The sequence below is a fragment of the Chionomys nivalis genome, chromosome 21 (assembly GCF_950005125.1).
Source record: "Chionomys nivalis chromosome 21, mChiNiv1.1, whole genome shotgun sequence".
NCBI lineage: Eukaryota > Metazoa > Chordata > Mammalia > Rodentia > Cricetidae > Chionomys > Chionomys nivalis.
In genome coordinates this window covers 43,341,400-43,359,483 of record NC_080106.1, presented here as the reverse complement: position 1 = coordinate 43,359,483, position 18,084 = coordinate 43,341,400, and the positions used below count along the sequence as shown (strand labels likewise).

General features: G+C 43.0%; 1 pseudogene; it reads left to right on the top strand.

The window, feature by feature from the left end:
• The first annotated feature begins 10,588 nt into the window (after positions 1 to 10,588).
• LOC130863791 (rRNA 2'-O-methyltransferase fibrillarin-like) lies at positions 10,589 to 11,614 on the top strand (annotated as a pseudogene).
• Positions 11,615 to 18,084: the final 6,470 nt, after the last annotated feature.

The following is an 18,084-nucleotide window of genomic DNA, read 5'->3' as shown; positions in this document are numbered from 1 at the left end:
CCTAATCCTTCTCAAATACTGCCAGTCCTTAGTGACTAAACATCCAAATATCTGAGCTTATGGGGGCATTTCTATGCAAATCATCACACCCTCCCAATTTATATTACACACACACACACACACACACACACACACATTAGTTTTGTCTAGCTAGTACTGTTATCGTGTATGTGAGAAAGAGCCGACCACTGTACTGTGGGCAACCTACCAGTGGCCTCACCCCTGAAGAAACCCAACTTTCTCCCCTTTGGCAGCTGTCTACTACCCAGCCTATGAGCCTTGTGGCCTCCATCCCTTCTGCACTATTAATTAGATTGCCTATCTCAAAGAGATATAGGAAGAAATACCTGATATATTATTAAAAAGAAAAGCTTTGATGAACCAAATTCAATAGAAAGTCTTTTTTTTAATTTTCCCAATACAGTATTGAATTAATTAATATATATTGCCATTCTTCATATGCAGGGGTCATTGGTCGTTGATGAACTGTAGCAAACCTGCTCACTTCACAACATTACCATAACATATATTGATAGACCAGATTTCTCAGAAATTGTGTGACCTTGATGCCTTAAAACATGAACTATACAAAATCCTGGGGAGAAAAGTGCTAAAATTAATTTGGTTTTGACAGAAAGATGTCCAAGACAGTTGAATGGGGAATCTTCACTTCTAATGACCAAGGTTATGGAGACAGTAACTTCCCGGCACTTAACTATTGCGTGTTTGACAACGTCCTGCTGAGCTAGTTCACATCAGGAATTCACTGCCACGTCTGTCTATAGGTTCTGTGTGTTCACTGTACTTCTGGCTATAGGTTCTGTGTGTTCACTACCACTTCTGGCTATAGGTTCTGTGTGTTCACTACCACTTCTGGCTATAGGTTCTGTGTGTTCACTGCACTTCTGGTTATAGGTCCTGTGTATTCATTGAAACTTCCGACTATAGGCTTATGAAATATCAACAACAACAACAACAACAAAAAGAAGATGGTTCACTTCACTGGGAAACAAACAATCTAAATTAAAATTTCCTGTAGGCTTCGAGCAGCAGAAGCATCTAATTTTAAAAGGACTCTGAGGAGATATTTCTTTTTCTGAGTGGACATGAGATGTGAGAGGTTATTAAACTTATAAACTAGCTATAATTGGGAAGATGGTTAACGAGATTAGCTCTCTGGAACTGAGCTCAATGTAGGCCCACAAGTGAGAGCAAGGGAGCTGTGGGGAAGTCCGCAGGAGAGAGGCATGGCGGGTAGGATGGCCTTCCAGGCGTTCCCCTTCTGTCCTGTGTTCTCCATCTTCAAAGTTTCTCTTCATTTGTGTCATTTCCTTTCTCACCAGACTGATCACCGGGATTCTCACGGCCCCAGTTTTACAGGCGCAAATGTTGTGCTCGCCTGAACCACTGCCCTTTTCAACCCGGATGTATCTAGTAGCAACCTTACTGGGTAATTTTTGACCCAACATTTGCCTGTTGCACTTTAAATATTCCTGCGGTTTGAATTTTGACCCCTTCCCAGCCAAAGGGGAAAAAAAATCATTAAGTTGGAATTCTAACTAACCTCAGTACCTCAGAATGGGACGCAACTTGGGAAGATAATCACGATAGGTATAATTAGTGAAATGAGTCTTGCTGAGTCACGTTGCCTCCATCTATTTGATGTTCATATACAAGCCAAATGCCATGAGAAAAGACAGACTCACCAGAGGGAAGATGACAGGGGAGATGCAGAATGACTGTGGAGTTGAAACAGAGGTCAGTCAGAATGATGTATCAACAGCCAAGGGTCACAAACGACCCCTGGCCAATGGCACAGAGCTGCCACCAAAGCACAAACAAGATCCTCTTTCCGTTCCTGGAAGACACAGCTCCATGAGTCTGAGATTCTCACCTGCTGTGTCCAGAACTGTAAGACAATAAACTTCAGCTATTCTTTTCAACAAATTTATTATATTTTATTATGACAGCCCCAGAATTAAAATATAGATTAATTAGTAATTAATTAGTAGACTGGGCATGATAATGGGTATGGGCAAGCCCAGTCTTTGTATGGGAAATGGAAGACACAGACAGGAGGACCCTCAAAATTTTGGGAGCTGATGACTGTGTAGTACTCAAAGGCAAAATAAGAAGATAGACTGTTTCAAAGTGGAAGGTCAGATCTAATGCCTGAAGTTATCCTCTGGCCTCTGCATGCACAGCATGGCACACACATACACACACACATGCACACACACATGTACATGCAAACACAATGCATACACACACGTACACACACATACGTGCACACACACAGACATGCACACACACGTGCACAAACACACACACACACACACACACACAGTTTTTCCTATTCCTGAATGTTTTCATGTCCAGAAAAACCTACATGTATCCCATTTCCATCTTGCCCAGCTGTTTAGTAATAAATCCTCTTTAATTCAAATGATCAAAGGTTTTCTAAATCCTGAATAACAAAGCCCTTGGCCACCACACTTAACAGACATTCTCAGTTTGTTTCTCGTGGCTACTCATGCATTGTTAAATAATTCCTAACCAGAGACTGATTAATCCCCATCTGGGCTTTGAAACTACACTACGTGCAGAGCAGTATAACCTCAGCAAAGTAAACTCTATTGCCCAATCTCAAGTTAATCTTCACTGGAAGCTGATCCAAACCATTGCAAGGTTGTATTTAAGAGACTGGAAAAGATAAATCCAAGTTCATGGAAGCGGTAAGAGTATGCATTACAACTACCTGGCAAGACTTCCATTGCTCACAGCAACCTATAAATAATTTCAAATTATAACATGTGTCCCTAACATGGGGTGACACCGAGAGCCTGGAGGACTCACTCAGGCATGTCTAGATGAGCACGGTAAGTTTATTTGGGGTCAGGTATTACTTCACTTTCAGAGTAATAGAGAACTTTGGCCATCTGATTTTTACCAAAGTCATCACCACCCCTCACCCCTTGCCAAGATCCTGTTTTGATGACCCTATGTGTGCAGCAGCAGTGATAGAAACCTGAGTTGAGTCTCACTCAGTGAAACAGCAGCAGAGGTAGCTGTAAGCTTAGCTGACATAGGACAGACACACCAGACAACGGAAGCCGAATGCTTATACATCAATGGTCCTCTCACATACCGGGGCATCCTCTGACCTGTTGGTTCCATTAAGATGAACCACTATTATGTCATCTTTATTATTTGACTATGCATAGCTATCCAGTAGAAACTGTAACAGTGTTATTTTTACAAACCTGAGTTTTAGCTACATAATTAGAAATATTTACATGAATGAACCCCCTTAATTGCTAAAATTTGAACATGAAAAATGGTGCAACGTACAAAGTATTTAAAGACAGTAGTAAATTCTGCCCATCTTTATTCAAAATAATTTTAAGCAAGGATATTAATAATTTCACAAATACAGTAGCAATATCTTTAAGCTCACTCCTTAGAGGTATGTGGTTTTATAATAACTACTTTAAGCCTCAGTAGATATCATTTGATGCAAATAATTAATCAAAATACAAGGAACAAGTGATTATGTGGTACCTATACGCAATTAGCACATCTATAATAAAAACCTTTATACCCAAGACTGAGAGGCCACTGGGGAAGGGTGAGAATTGTCAGAACAAGAGAACCAGGACACCTGCTACGATGCAATGACTTCACATGGATGCCATACCCATTAAAGCTCAGTAATATGTTTGCCTAAACAAAACCTGCATAGTGATCATACCAGTATACATGCCAACATCAATGGGAGTGGATTTCCCAAGGCGCCGCTCCTGATGAAGAGCTGTAGACAGTCAGTGGCATCTGTTATGAGGAGTAACGCCCTTGTAGTGTGTATTCAATCTCAAATGGTCAGCCCTGAACACGTGGATACGTGTGCATCTGAACAAGACTAAACAGGACTGAGTTGGCTGAACTGATAATAATTAAAGAAGAAAAGCTCTTGATTTTGAGAGAGAGAGAGAGAGAGAGAGAGAGAGAGAGAGAGAGAGAGAGAGGGCAGCACAGAAGGAACTGGGCCAGGCGTGAAAGGGGGGAAGCAATGTGAATCACCTATTTATAGAAATCTCAAAAAATAGGGAAAAAATTAAGTTCTTCCACAAATGATATAAAATATCACTCTAAGACAATTTGAGTACAACCATGTGTACTTAGAGTTTTGAAATAGCTGTAGCCCTTATTTTATATGTCTATTAAAGTAAAGTTGCTAGATCGCACAGTCCCTTAACAAAGTGTAGTCAGCAATCCTAACTTGAATTAAAGAATTTCCATAATGGCAGTCCTATCTCTTTGGTTATTATTCAATTAACTAAGAGTCAAAACTATGCTACTGAAGCTGCAGACAAGCAATCTGCCAAGAAATGGTGGTGGGTAAGAGGATTCACACAGATCAGTAAGGTAAACCTTGGTGAAAATATGCCATACCGAGATCCACCAAAACACTACTGTACTCAGTAGAGTACATGCCAAGAACTCTTGTACAGTGCCAAACACTGCTGCACACGCAATGGAACTGCTGATAATCCTGCCCTGCAAGCATGTGGCTCTTGTAAAGGATCCAATCCCAATGAGGAGACTGAGAATCACCAAGAGCCAGCCGCCACAGAAACTGAATGGGTTTCACACAAACCAGTTGAACATGTTATGAAACTGTATTTCTTACCAACCCCAGAGGAAAAGTTTACATTCGGTAGGAGAGGGAGGAAAATGTTCCTTTACATGATTCGACACCCCCACACCTTGCCCTGAGCGCTTATGCTAGCTTGAGTGTAACCTAGGCAGCATTGAACACGGCCACTACAGGTTAGTAACTTGGTAATTGTGTTCCCTGCTTAGTATTTTAACAAAGAGGTATCTAGGTTTTAAACTGGTCAATGGCCCAGGCTGATTGAGTAGAATTCAATCTCTCATTTATGGGTCATTATTAGTAACTATAATGATGTAAAGAATTAAAAACCCAGGCAACTAATATGTTAAAGTGAACAAATCCATTTGTTACCAGAACAATGTTACCTGATGTGCACATGTTCCTCTGACCTCCTTTAGAGTATCTTCTGATTCTTTTGTGATTAGATCCGAGCTTCTTTGCCCTGTAATTTTGTAATCACAGTCAGGGAAAGGTTCCATTTAAAAAAGCTCCTCTACACCGAGCTTGCTTGTTTAATTGGCCAGAAGATTCTCCGCCTTTTTAATAGTGTGACTGGCTGCAAAGAATGATGGCTTGGTTTCAGAAGAATACAGTAGGCACAACTTAGCAGTAGAAACAGCTCGTTTTAGTTGTCTAGGTAAGCATCTTGATGATGTCTAAAATGTTCCACGCCTTCAAAGCCTTAGTAAATGAAGAAGATATGAGGCCAGCCAGAGAGAGGAGCGTGTTCCAGAAGCTGTAACTGCTTTGGAGGAAGGATGAAGAACCCAGACACACTGTATAGGGGCCACAGTCAAGGCAAAGGGGACTCAGGACTGTCTCCTTCTCCTCTGTCTAATGCATTCTTTGTCATGCAGTTGCTGGCTTCTGTCTAGGAAGTGGAGGAAGGAAAGCAATTCGGAGACTTGGTGAGAGGTCAGCAGTCCCAGGGGCTCGGTGCCTGTTTCACTTTGTAAACCAACCAAGAGTGCAGCTTTCAATTAAAGACAGAAATAGACAGCCAGCTTCCTTCTTCCGAGAGTGTAATCAGCTAGGAAATCCACTGGCAGGAGCTTGTCCACAGACGAGGTATTCATGAGTTAGAAGAAAACTCTGAGAATTCGGAGTATTAGTTTTTGTTTTCTAAAACAGTACCATTGTTTCTCAGACTTCAGCCAACTTCTTAGGACTTTTTAAACATTGAATCTTTCCACTACTTTATTTCCTTGCTCCACTATATTTCTATTTTTGATCAAATATTACACTGTATACTATTTTTGTTCATAAAATATAAACTCCAAATAAATATTTGAGGAGATAATTGTGTTTGGATTTTAGCATAACAAATGCACACATGTACCAATGTAACACATAATGTCCAAGAATTACATACATTTTGTGTATATCAAAATATTAAAATTTTTAATTAAAAATAATTAAAAGTTTTTGGTGGGCTGGGGTCAGGTGAAGAGGGATAGCCTTAACATTAAAGACCATGGCTGGGAGTACTTCTATACACAAAAAACATTATCACGTGTCAAAATTATACATCCATAAAAATAAATTTAGCTCTCAATGTCTAAGGTATTACAGTTTAAGAAAATATCATGATAGTTTGAATGCATGCAATAAATGCAAATGAGAACTTGAAACTACTTGCAGAAAATGCACTTGACTTGTGAACATGCACTCAATCAACCTGCCCTGTACTCCTATGTGACCCTAGACTTGAGATGTAACAGATTCTGCCCTCTGCCTTCCTAGTGTTACCCAGTAAGTCAATGAAATTCACAGAATACCAATTTCTCTGCCTCTGAAGACTACACACGTGTCAGAATTCACTCACCAATATGTTAAACTGCTGAATCATTCATCACCTTTTGGTTTCATGTGTTTTATCTGCTTCTGGACACTGAGTATAATGTTGTAAATTCAATGCAAATAAGAAACGCCCTCTTCCAGAAGCATCTAGACTGTAGGAATTAAAGATGAGCAAACAAAGAGCCTTGTGAGGTACGTCTTGTTCATGACGTCATAGTTCATGAAATGGTGTGTAGGATGGTATCTGACGGCACACTGGAGGCCATCTCACAGTCCAGGGAGAGTGGGGGATAAAGACTGCATTCTCAAATCGTGTTAGGATCTCTGGTTTCTCTAGTATCTCTCAATAAATAGCGGAGAAACAGAAAGGAAAAGTCAAAACAAGTATTTTGTGAGTCATGCAGAGGCCACAAGGTTATTCAGCCAATAAGTACTTGCCTGAGTTCAATATCTTGAATGCACACAAAAATCAGGGGTGAGGGTGAAGCCTTGTAATTCTAGCTCTAGAGAGGTAGAGACAAGTAGAAACCTGGGTATTACGGGTCATCCAACAAGCCTTGCATTACTTGGCAACTTATGCATACACCTGCATGCATGCACACACATACACACATGTGCATGCACACACATGCACACACACTTATACACACACTAAGAGCCATGCAGACTATTTAAAGCTAATTTTATTGCTAACACAAAGCTTACAAAGGTCTTATGTGTAGCGTCTCTTACACAGTGATCTAAAATCCTCCATCAATAGTTTAAATATTAAAAACGGTTTACTAACCAAGTGATGCATGTCTAGATTGGTTTACACTGCACCTTACAGCCATTTCCCACCATAGTTTAGATACAAATTATAAGCACATTTTCACATCAGAATCCTGACCCTTTTACGTTTCCTCCCAGGAATGTTCATCTCAGTTATTTGCAGGAACTACTTCAGTGCGAATGTCATGCTTCTGTGTTCCTGATAGATTTTTGTGGTCTACAATGGCACTCCGTTGCACTCTGCATTCCCTAGCGTTGAGTCACCGTTGCACACAGCACCTAACACTGCTTCAGTTCAGATGGATTTGTGCTTGTCCGTGGATTGCCCTTATCTCAGATCATGTGTAGGCTTCTCGAAAATGTCATGTGTGTGTTCACGTAGGTGCATGTTCAGGCAGGTTCACCTGTGTGCACCCAGGTAGGGAGGCCAAAGCTCCATCTTGGAGCTATCTATGTGTTTTGAAACAGGATCTCATCGGCTTAGAACTCTCTGTGTATGTCAGGCTGTAGGCAAGCAAGCCCTGTGAACCTGCCTAACTCTGAAATGCTGGGGTGACAAGTATGCGTCATCATGCTTAGCTTTTTACATGGATTTGGGGATTGAATTCAGGCCCACTGTGCTTGCCATACAGGCCCTTTACCAACTGAACTATTGTTCTATTGTTGTTATTGTTTTAACCCCAAGGTTTTTCCAGTGTCTAGAATAGCACATCAATGCCTCTTTCTAAACATTATACATTGAACTACAAATTTAATTCTTTCCCTGCTTTTTTTCTTTTCTTTTCTTTTTCTTTTTTGTTTTTGCTTTTGTTTCTAGAGACAGGATTTCTCTATGTAGCCCTGGCTGTCCTGTAACTAATTTTGTAGATCAGACCACGCTTAAATATGTCACTCTAGGCGTTGAAGGCATTTGTCCTGGATCCTATAGTTAGTAAGTAAAGTCCCGCCATTTGAACTCAAGTTGGCCTGAAGTTCACCTATTTCCCATGTACAGTGGCCGACATACACACCACCTTCAGGAGTGAACGTGGGTTCTACCAAAGCAAAAGACTAAACTGAAGTAAGAAGGGATACACGGAAACCCCTGTACCTTACCCTAATGTCCATAGCACTGTGAGCTGTCATGTACTATTGAATTCGCTGAAAAGTGAAGTCTGACTCTGGAAATGGGGTCAATCTCCCCCATCTTAGATCCAAGCATGTTTATCTCAGAGTGTTCTCCAAGATTCCTTATCCAGGGATGACCTGCCTCCCTGCAACTCTGTTACGGAGAGGGAAAGAACACACAGTCCAAGAGTTAAAACACTTGTCCATGGGATGAGTAAGAAAGACCGCAGAAGCCACGGCTGCTTATCCTGTGAGACAGAAATGCCTGCAGTGGGAAAAGAAGGTTCTTCTGGGGCGGGGGGAAGCTCAGTGGGGGCTCCCGTTGATTGTGTCACCGTCCCAGACATCCTCGTAAGAACCTGACGTGATGATGCTCCACTAGTTAGCTCTCCTGTCCACGCTACTCCTGCCACGTCTGGTAGATGCCATAAACACAGCATTGATGGTGCTTTTCTTTCTACCAGATGTAGTACAAACCCTAATTGATCTTAATAATAAAATCTTGAGTCAGATATTGGGGGTGAAAGCTGAAAGATCAGAGAAGCAGAGCAGCCAGCCACTAAAGTTCTTACCTCTATGAAATCCTCAGAACCAAAGGGGCAAGATCCTGTCTCTATGAATGCTCAGAGTAATGCATTGAGCTCCTGTCTCCTCCCACTTTATATCCCTCTCTCTGCCCAGCCATATCCCTTCCTGTCTCTACTTCCCTAGTGTTAAGTATTTTCTTAAAACAAACTTCTCTGCCAATGCAAATAATCCCAATCAAACCAAATCAAACTGAATTCAAATATGCCCATGTTTAATGGAGTGCTTGGCCCTGGGAAAGCATGGAAAAGGGAAGAGAGAGAAGGGGAGACCACACGAAACCCAGAGACCATCTGTTTATTCTCGGGGGGGGGGGGGGGGGGGGGTAAATAGCCTGTGGGAGTGGTCCCAACCTTCCCTGGGGAGGGGTTACCATTTGACAGGCTTTCTTGACCCTCCCTGGGGAGGAGTCACTGTTTGGTGGGCTTTCTCGGAGGTGGAGTTTGAACTGTGGCAACCCCCAGGGGAGGGAGCTTATGCCAGGAGCTGGGGTGAAGCCCCCAGGCAAACAATCCAGACTTTTTATATAAAGAGGTGCCAGGGAGCTAAGGTGATGTTTCTGACCAAGCACCTAGTGCTGGGATTAAAAGTGAGAGTCATCACTTCCTGGCTCTGTTTTTCTTTTAGACTAGATCAATCTTGTCATTTAGGCAAGTTTTAATTGTTAAAGCACAACAAAATATCGCCACAACTTGATGCTCCTATCTACCTGCAATTTATTCTTCCATTTCGTTTGCTATGCACTTAATAAATTCAGTCCTTCAAAATTTAAAGTATAGCTATCAAAGGCCATTCTCTGCATTGTACAGAACACTAGCATACATCAGAATTCTTGGGGTCTTTTCTGGTTTGGTGGAAGATGAAAAGAAATGCTGACTCCATTCACAAATGCACACAGCACAGGTCCCCTACTTAGATCTGGGGCTGCCACACTATCATGTGCAGTGCATGCTTGGCTGTCACTCTAGCAACGGAGCTCTACCTTCTGTCTCTAAAATGACCTTCAGTTGCCTTAACCTATACAGATGAAACTGCATTATGTCCTTCTTTTCCACCATGATATATTGATCCCCTCTCTTCTGAGCTTCAAAGATTTTCAACTTGCTGAGAAGAAATTCCCTCCAGACCCTTTCCAGCCACATTTTAAATTCTACACGTTATTTAGAGACAATTGAGAGACATACACCTCTCCTTGGACACTGAAAAGATGTGAAAGACATGTTACAGCACTGTCAAACTCTCCAAAGACTAGCAGTGGTAATAAGTGTGTTTAAAACTATAGTGTAGGTAAAAGTTCTCACGCTGCGGCCATGAAGAGTCCTAAGCCTTCTGCCTCCTCGATTACTCATAAAGGGTAACGGGTCTCTTTGCTTTATCTCTTCTCTAAGCATGTTTTCCTTGACACTCTGGCCTTTCCCAGCAACATTCAGGCTTTTTTACTCTTTTCCTAAAACTTCTTTCCTGGCCGTATGTGTCCTGTTTGGCATGCGTCTGACCCCCACACCAGTTTAAATGGCATAACTGTTTCCGTTCTCTCCTCTGTTCCCCTACTCTGAGCTGCTGCTAAAACTTTAGATGGGTGCGAAAGCCTGAGACTCGTGGAGTGAGGGAAGCTCCTGATTGCCGGAGCCGCGCGACCAGAACGCAGTGATGAAGCCAGGTTTCAGCCCCCGTGGGGGTGGCTTTGGTGGCAGAGGAGGCTTTGGTGGTGACAGAGGTGAGGAGGACGAGGCAGACGAGGAGGCTTTGGCGGAGGTCGAGGAGGCTTTGGTGGAGGCCGAGGTCGAGGTGGAGGTGGAGGCTTCAGGGGACAAGGAGGTGGAGAAGGAGGTGGACGAGGTGGAGGCTTCCAGTCTGGGGGCGGCCGGGGTCGAGGTGGTGGCCGGGGAGGCAAGAGAGGAAACCAGTCAGGGAAGAATGTGATGGTGGAACCACATCGGCATGAAGGCGTCTTTATCTGTCGCGGAAAGGAGGATGCCCTTGTCACAAAGAATCTGGTCCCTGGAGAGTCTGTGTATGGGGAGAAGAGAGTCTCTATTTCAGAGGGAGATGACAAAATTGAATATCGAGCCTGGAACCCCTTCCGTTCCAAGCTGGCAGCAGCAATCCTGGGTGGCGTAGACCAGATCCACATCAAGCCAGGGGCCAAGGTGCTCTACCTTGGGGCAACCTCAGGCACCACCGTCTCTCACGTCTCTGACATCGTTGGCCCGGATGGTCTGGTCTATGCAGTTGAGTTCTCCCACCGTTCTGGCCGTGACCTCATCAACTTGGCCAAGAAGAGGACCAACATTATTCCTGTGATTGAAGATGCCCGACACCCACACAAATACCGCATGCTTATCGCCATGGTGGATGTGATCTTTGCCGATGTGGCACAGCCAGACCAAACCCGCATTGTGGCCCTGAATGCCCACACCTTTCTGAGGAATGGAGGACACTTTGTGATTTCCATTAAGGCGAACTGCATTGACTCTACAGCCTCGGCAGAAGCCGCGTTTGCCTCTGAAGTGAAGAAGATGCAGCAGGAGAATATGAAGCCCCAGGAGCAGCTGACACTTGAGCCTTACAAACGAGACGACGCTGTGGTTGTAGGTGTGTACAGGCCACCTCCCAAGGTGAAGAACTGAAACTCGGAGCTGTCTGGATTCGAAGAAATGTGTGTTGCTACTGTTGCACGTGTTGTTTTTTTTTCTATTAAAAGACTCATCTGTCAAAAAAAAAAAAAAAAAACTTTAGATGACTTCTCTACCTTGGGATTTTTCCTCTTCTAAGCTCTAATAAAATTGTCCATGTAGCCTCAAATAAAATAGGAATAATAAAATAAAATTATACTGTAAGTGCTTCTTCTTCAGCTTCATTTTCTATAAATGAGCAAAGATACAGAACGGGGCAATTTGGCCCCTAGTTATCAGCTACTGGACTCCCTTGATGCTCTCAGCAAAGTGATTTTCAGTTTAACATCAAGCAGGCCACCCCTGTGCCAGGAACAGTCATCTTGAACCCTCTGCTAACGCCTTGAGACAACTATGGAAGGACTTCAAACAATTGTCCCGGCTCCTGAAGGCGCAGCCCCAGAGAGGGTTCCACAGTCACTTCTACCCTGGGGGCACTCACTCTGGTAGAGGAACTATTGTAAACAAAGCTAAGCCTAAAGGCAAAGTGTCCTTAGTCTGAAACTTAAGCCTGCATAACTGTGATTGATGCCTAGAAGAGAGGCTCTGATTGGTTCAAGTCAATTACTGTGAATTGTTTCAAATATGTCTTAGCCTTTAAAAGCTTAGGCTCACTCAATGGGTTGGCTAGGAGATGCTCTTGTGTGCCACCTCCTCTGCTGTCACAACACTAAACTCCACTGACATTTAGTCTGAATCGTGGTTTCTTGCCTAATTAGAGAGTTGGATGAGCTGATAGTACAAACGTGGAAAGAACAGAGCAGCATTGTTGGTGGCCATGATAACGCTGACAGAAGGGGCAGCCGAAGAGGGCCTAGGAACCTTGGGGCTGGTACCAGCAAGTGCCTCCCAACCGGCTTCCCATCACCAGTATGTTCACGGTCTCCTTACCTGATCACAGTTCCTTTCTTTTGTGGAATTTTACTTTGGTGTGTGTATGTGTGTGTGTGTGTGTGTGTGTGTGTCAAGACAACTTTCAGGAATTGGGTCCCTCCTTCTACTCTGAGTTTGTGAGTTCCAGGTCATCAGGCTTGCATGCCCAGGGTGTTTACCCACTGACCAACCCTATCAGCCCCTACTCACCATTTCTAGAAGACAGAGGAGCCCTTAGCCAGATGTCTGATGACATTTTCACACTTTTAATTGAAGAGCTTTTCTCACGGTTCAGCAAATCACCACGACCATTTATTTCCTCATGGTTAAGAGCAGTATTTTCAGTATACGTGAGCTACAATGAGTAGATGTTCTTCCCTGTAAATACAAGAAGCCATCCTTAAAAGGTCTAAGGCCATGACCCTCTCGTTCTCAGGTTCTCAGTGCATCACGGCCATGCAGCCACCACTGCTTCCCTGAGGACCAAAGAATCAGCATCCGTTTGTGCAAAGACCCAACTTACAGCTAGGAGAACCCCCTGAGCACTGGGGAGAAGAGAAGGCCATTAGGTGACTCTAGTCACCGATGAGATACTTCATCATTTTAAACAAGGGCCATAAAAATAGCCAGAGAGTGACAGAGATTTCACACTTCCCTTCAGCCAGCATGCTGCCAAGAACATTGTTATCAGAATAAATCATTGAAGTATCATTCTATCTTAAATTATTTCTGCCTTGGCTCCCATCTATTTTCAAAGGCTCATTGGACACTGTTTTAATTTATGTTTTCGAGAGGACATCGCCATATAATATCAATGTGATAGTACTGGAGATGGTATTTTAAGCAATATAGAAGCCAACTTCTGAAATACATGTGGGTAAATAATCAAGGCACAAGTCATTTCTCCTTCAGGTCTCCACACCTTCAATTTGTCACTCTCTCTGGGAGTGTCACTGTGGACACCTGAAGAGAATGGTCTCTTACCTGAGTCCCAGGCCTGAAGGAACATGGTGATACATGAGCCGCTGTCACACGTGAAGAAGGCAGGGCTTATCTGGATTGATGGAGCCACAGAGAAATTTGTACCCTGGTAGGTTCCATTTCATTTCACTTAAACAAGTCTTTTCTGTAGGTGAACTTCACAGGACACTCTGTTATGCACTATCACAGAATTTTTAGCCCTCCTCCAACCCCAAAAATTAGGAGCCCAGCAGAGACACCATTCAACTCACTGTGATGGGATAAAGCCAAAACTGAGAAATGACAAATAATGGACCCAAAGGGAGGAACTGCAATTCCAATTTACAACTTCCGATGCCACATATAAAAATTTGGTCACAAGATGGCTCTTGGTGTCTTATTAGGTGGAAGGAAAAATGGAAATTTATTCCTCAGACAGACAGAGATTTTTACAACTGCTACCATAAAGATCTGGAATGACCTTCAAAGGTCTGGGTGATGGGGTATGGCCTCTAGACTAGCAGTATTAGGAAGTGAAGAGCTTTCAGATCACTATGGTGGGAAGCGGCCTTGATTGGGATACTGAGAGTCCCACCCTTTCCTCTCTTCATCATTCCCCAAACAGGAAGTGACTGGTTTTGCAACTCCACACATTCTTGCTCTCACATACCACTGCGGGCCCAAAACAAGGACCCTACCAATCACAGACTAAAGTCTCTATCTGGTACTTGAGTCTATGTCAACTGTTCCTCTTTCAAAACTGACCATCTCAGGCCTTTGTTGTATTGATGGCAAGCTGCCTAGCACAACAACTGGTTTTTATTCCATGCATGGTTTCTTTGGAATTGAAAACCTGACATATATGACAATTATGAATGCATCCCAAATCTGTCTTTCTTCTCCACCACAACTCGCTATTTTTACCCTTGCCCATTTCCCCAGTCTCTAGGCACAGACCTTGCAGAGCCCTTTAGCCTCTGCTGAGTCTTTAGTAACTCAGACATCCTGTCTGCATATATTGTTTTGCTCCCATATCATTCTTTTATATTTCTGGTCTAGTCTTTCACTGCTTCCATCCTAAATTGCTGTAATAATCTTCAAATTTATCGTGTTTTTCATAGCTTTTCGCCCTAATTGAATTGGTAGCTTTTCTAAGCGCCATTGAGTAACATACTTCCTGGATGTTTTGTGTGTGTGTATGGATTCATTTCTACAAACCATTTGACTAAAGTTTTATTGCAGAATTATAGGACCCATGTGAGATATACTAATTTATCAGTGACAAAGTAGAATGGCAGATGGAGAGGATGAGCATCACTATGGTGCATACGAAGAGATGGAGAGGGTGAACATCACTATGGTGCATACAAAGAGATGGAGAGGGTGAGCATCACTATGGTGCATATGAAGAGATGGAGAGGGTGAGCATCACATGATACATACAAAGAGATGGAGAGGGTGAGCATCACATGATACATATGAAGAGATGGAGAGGGTGAGCATCACATGATACATACAAAGAGATGGAGAGGGTGAGCAGAACTATGGTACATACGAAGAGATGGAGAGGGTGAGCATCACTATGGTACATGCGAAGAGATGGAGAGGGTGAGCATCACATGATACATACAAAGAGATGGAGAGGGTGAGCATCACTATGGTACATACGAAGAGATGGTGAGGATGAGCATCATTATGTTACATACAAAGAGAGGGAGAGGGTGAGCATCATTTATGGTACATACAAAGATCTGTTTTCTATATCCAGGTCCCTTCTCTTTCTTCTCTCATCAGGAAAACACCTCGGACTTCTGACTAATTTTTACAAAAAGGACTAACAGTTAACTGATAGAGCTACTGTATTTCTTCATAGACAATGCAGACTTTGCATAGAAACAATAGAGATATCCTGGATCTGAATTTTCCTAGCGTTGTTTTCTTAGTGCTGGCAGTAGCAACACTCATGATGTTGCATCACCCTTGGCAGATTTGGAGATACTGGATTCCAACGACCCACACATATTGCTACTGCACATTATTAACGATGTTTATACATACAAGTCAGACCCAACTCTGCAGGCAAAGGTGAGTGACGACTTTTATGTTCGCTGTAGTTAATTTGTCATTCATTATATAGGATAGGCATGAAGATATAAGTCTTGAACTTTCTGGCCCCAACAATCATATACTTAAAACATGGTCCCTTCTAGATTTATCTGTTAACGTATGTCCCACATACCACCACGCAGGAGCTAATGGCCACACAGACAGGAGCAGCTCTGTTCAGCCAAGGAAAACTGTCCCTCATCTCACGTTCTCGTCTGCACTCCAGAGAACATCACCACAAACATCACGAGGAAGAAAAGAGCTTAGTGGAAGAATCCCTCGTGTGGCCTAAGAGTAGACAGGAAAACCCTTTGGTGATTTAGGTCTCAGAATCTCTAGAGAGCCTGCCAGAGAGATGGGATGATGCGCTGGGGCTGCAGAGGACAGGCTTGTCCGTCACCATCCATGCTGCACCCAAAAGCTCTAAGCCAGAGGTAAATGGCATCAAATGCTTTTTTCTGTCTCACTGGTCCCCTGGACCAGTTTCTTTCCCGCTTGTGGGTCCCTGCAGCTGCTTATGAAATAAGGCTTAATCTGCGATTTAATATCAATTACAATTGTTGGGCTGGTGGCTTAGGTATACTACTGTCTAGCTCTCATGATTAAATTAACCCATTAATTAATTTCTATTCATCTGTGTATTGTCATGAGACTGGGGCTTACTGGTGATGCTCCAGCATGTTATTCCTTTGGGGGCTACATGGCGTCTCCCCAACTCTACCTTTTTTCTATCTGCATCTTTGTTTGGATTTTTCACCTAGCTATATTTTTCCTGGCCATTGGCTAAAACGACTTTATTCATCAACCAATAAAAGCAATGCATATTTGCAGCATGCAGAAGGACAGCCCACATCAAGTAGAAGCATGGGATGAGGTACGGAAAGGAGGTAGAGAAGCCTAGACACCTGCCCTTGAGTCAAGCTCATGGGTTGGGCTATAACACCGATATCTCAGGAGCCCAGATTCACTCTTTGTCCAATATTAATCAAGATATACTCATATCTAAAACACCAGGGCAGTCCAGTATCTCTGATCCTGAGAAAAGAATCACAGGGTACCATTGTCCCAGACTTAGAGCTTCTCAGATACATGGAAGATGTCTAACTAGGGATAAAGAGGGTGCTATGACCTCCAGGAAGAAGAAACCACTGGAACCCAAGACCAGGTCTATGGCACCTTTGTCTGGCTCCAGGAAAAGGTTCTCAAAAGCATTGTGATCCAACTATCCCAAAATGACACAGAAAATAAGTATCTGTGGAAGATACTCCAAGCTGAAATGATCCTCAGAAATATGATTCTCCAGACCCTAGGTATAAGGTCAGTAATAATCCCCAACATGGCATGATTTCAAACCATCTTCAGAAAGTGTTGCTTGTTTGGGAGCTATGAAGCTTTGTTATAACATACATCCTTCACAAGTCAACTCATCTGCTTTGCCAGATAGACCTAGCACAGAATCTCATAGTCTCTAACACCCTGTCTCCCTCAGCTCAACAGCTGACAATCCTGGTTAATCAAATTTTGCACTATCTTACATAATTACATCTTCATTTCTGCCTACCTGTTGTATCTTTATTCACATTTGCTCCGCTACTTCTCTCAGTTTAGCTACATAAATTATATTCGTATTTTTATAATGTGATTTGTCTTCATGTATAAACTAAGGGGAAAATAATGTGTGTGTGTTGTGTGTGTGTGTGAGTGTGTGTGTGAGCATGAGAGTGTTTGTGTGTATTATGTACGTGTTTATATATGTATGTTTGTGAGTGTGTGCATGTGAGTGCTGTGCATGTGTACGTGAAGAGTGTGAGTGTGTGTGTGAGTGAGTGAGTGCGTGTGTGAATGAGTCTGTGAGTGTACTGTGTGTGAGTTCATATGTGTTTCTGTGAATTGTGAGTATGGGCATGTGTGTGCCATGTGGGGCATCAGGCCTCACTTTCCTCCTTATCTCCTGTTCTCCTTGTTATACTCTGAGATGAGAGGCCTGACGCCATCTAAGGAATCTATTACCTCCGCCTCTCATCTCACTGTAGCGGCCCTGGAATTACGGGGCTGAGCTCTAATACCCAGCTTTATGTGACTTCCAGGGATCTGAACTCTGCTCTCCTGCTTGTGTGGCAAGCGCTTTATTTCTGAGTCATTCCCCACCCCCATCTCTGTTCCCACTATTCTCAAGATCATCTCTACTGCCTGACCACGATGGAATCCTCCTGCCAAGACACTGTCAGATGAGATGTCATTGTCCTTCCAGGGACAAACAAGTGTGATGATCACAGGGCTACCGAAGCTACTGCTGGACAAGGATGGAGAAACTTGGAGAAAGAAGGAAGAGTCTGAGATCTTTTAGCCATACATGATGATCTCGATTGTTCCAACTCTCACAAGTCACAAGAAGAGAATACTAAAATCAAGGACATCTTAGGCTATTAATTGAGACTCTAACCTAAGAACAAATTATATGTCAGTCTATTTCTAGGCCAGTACTGTACCACTGAACTATGTCTTCCCGCAATGGTACTCTTTCTATTTCTA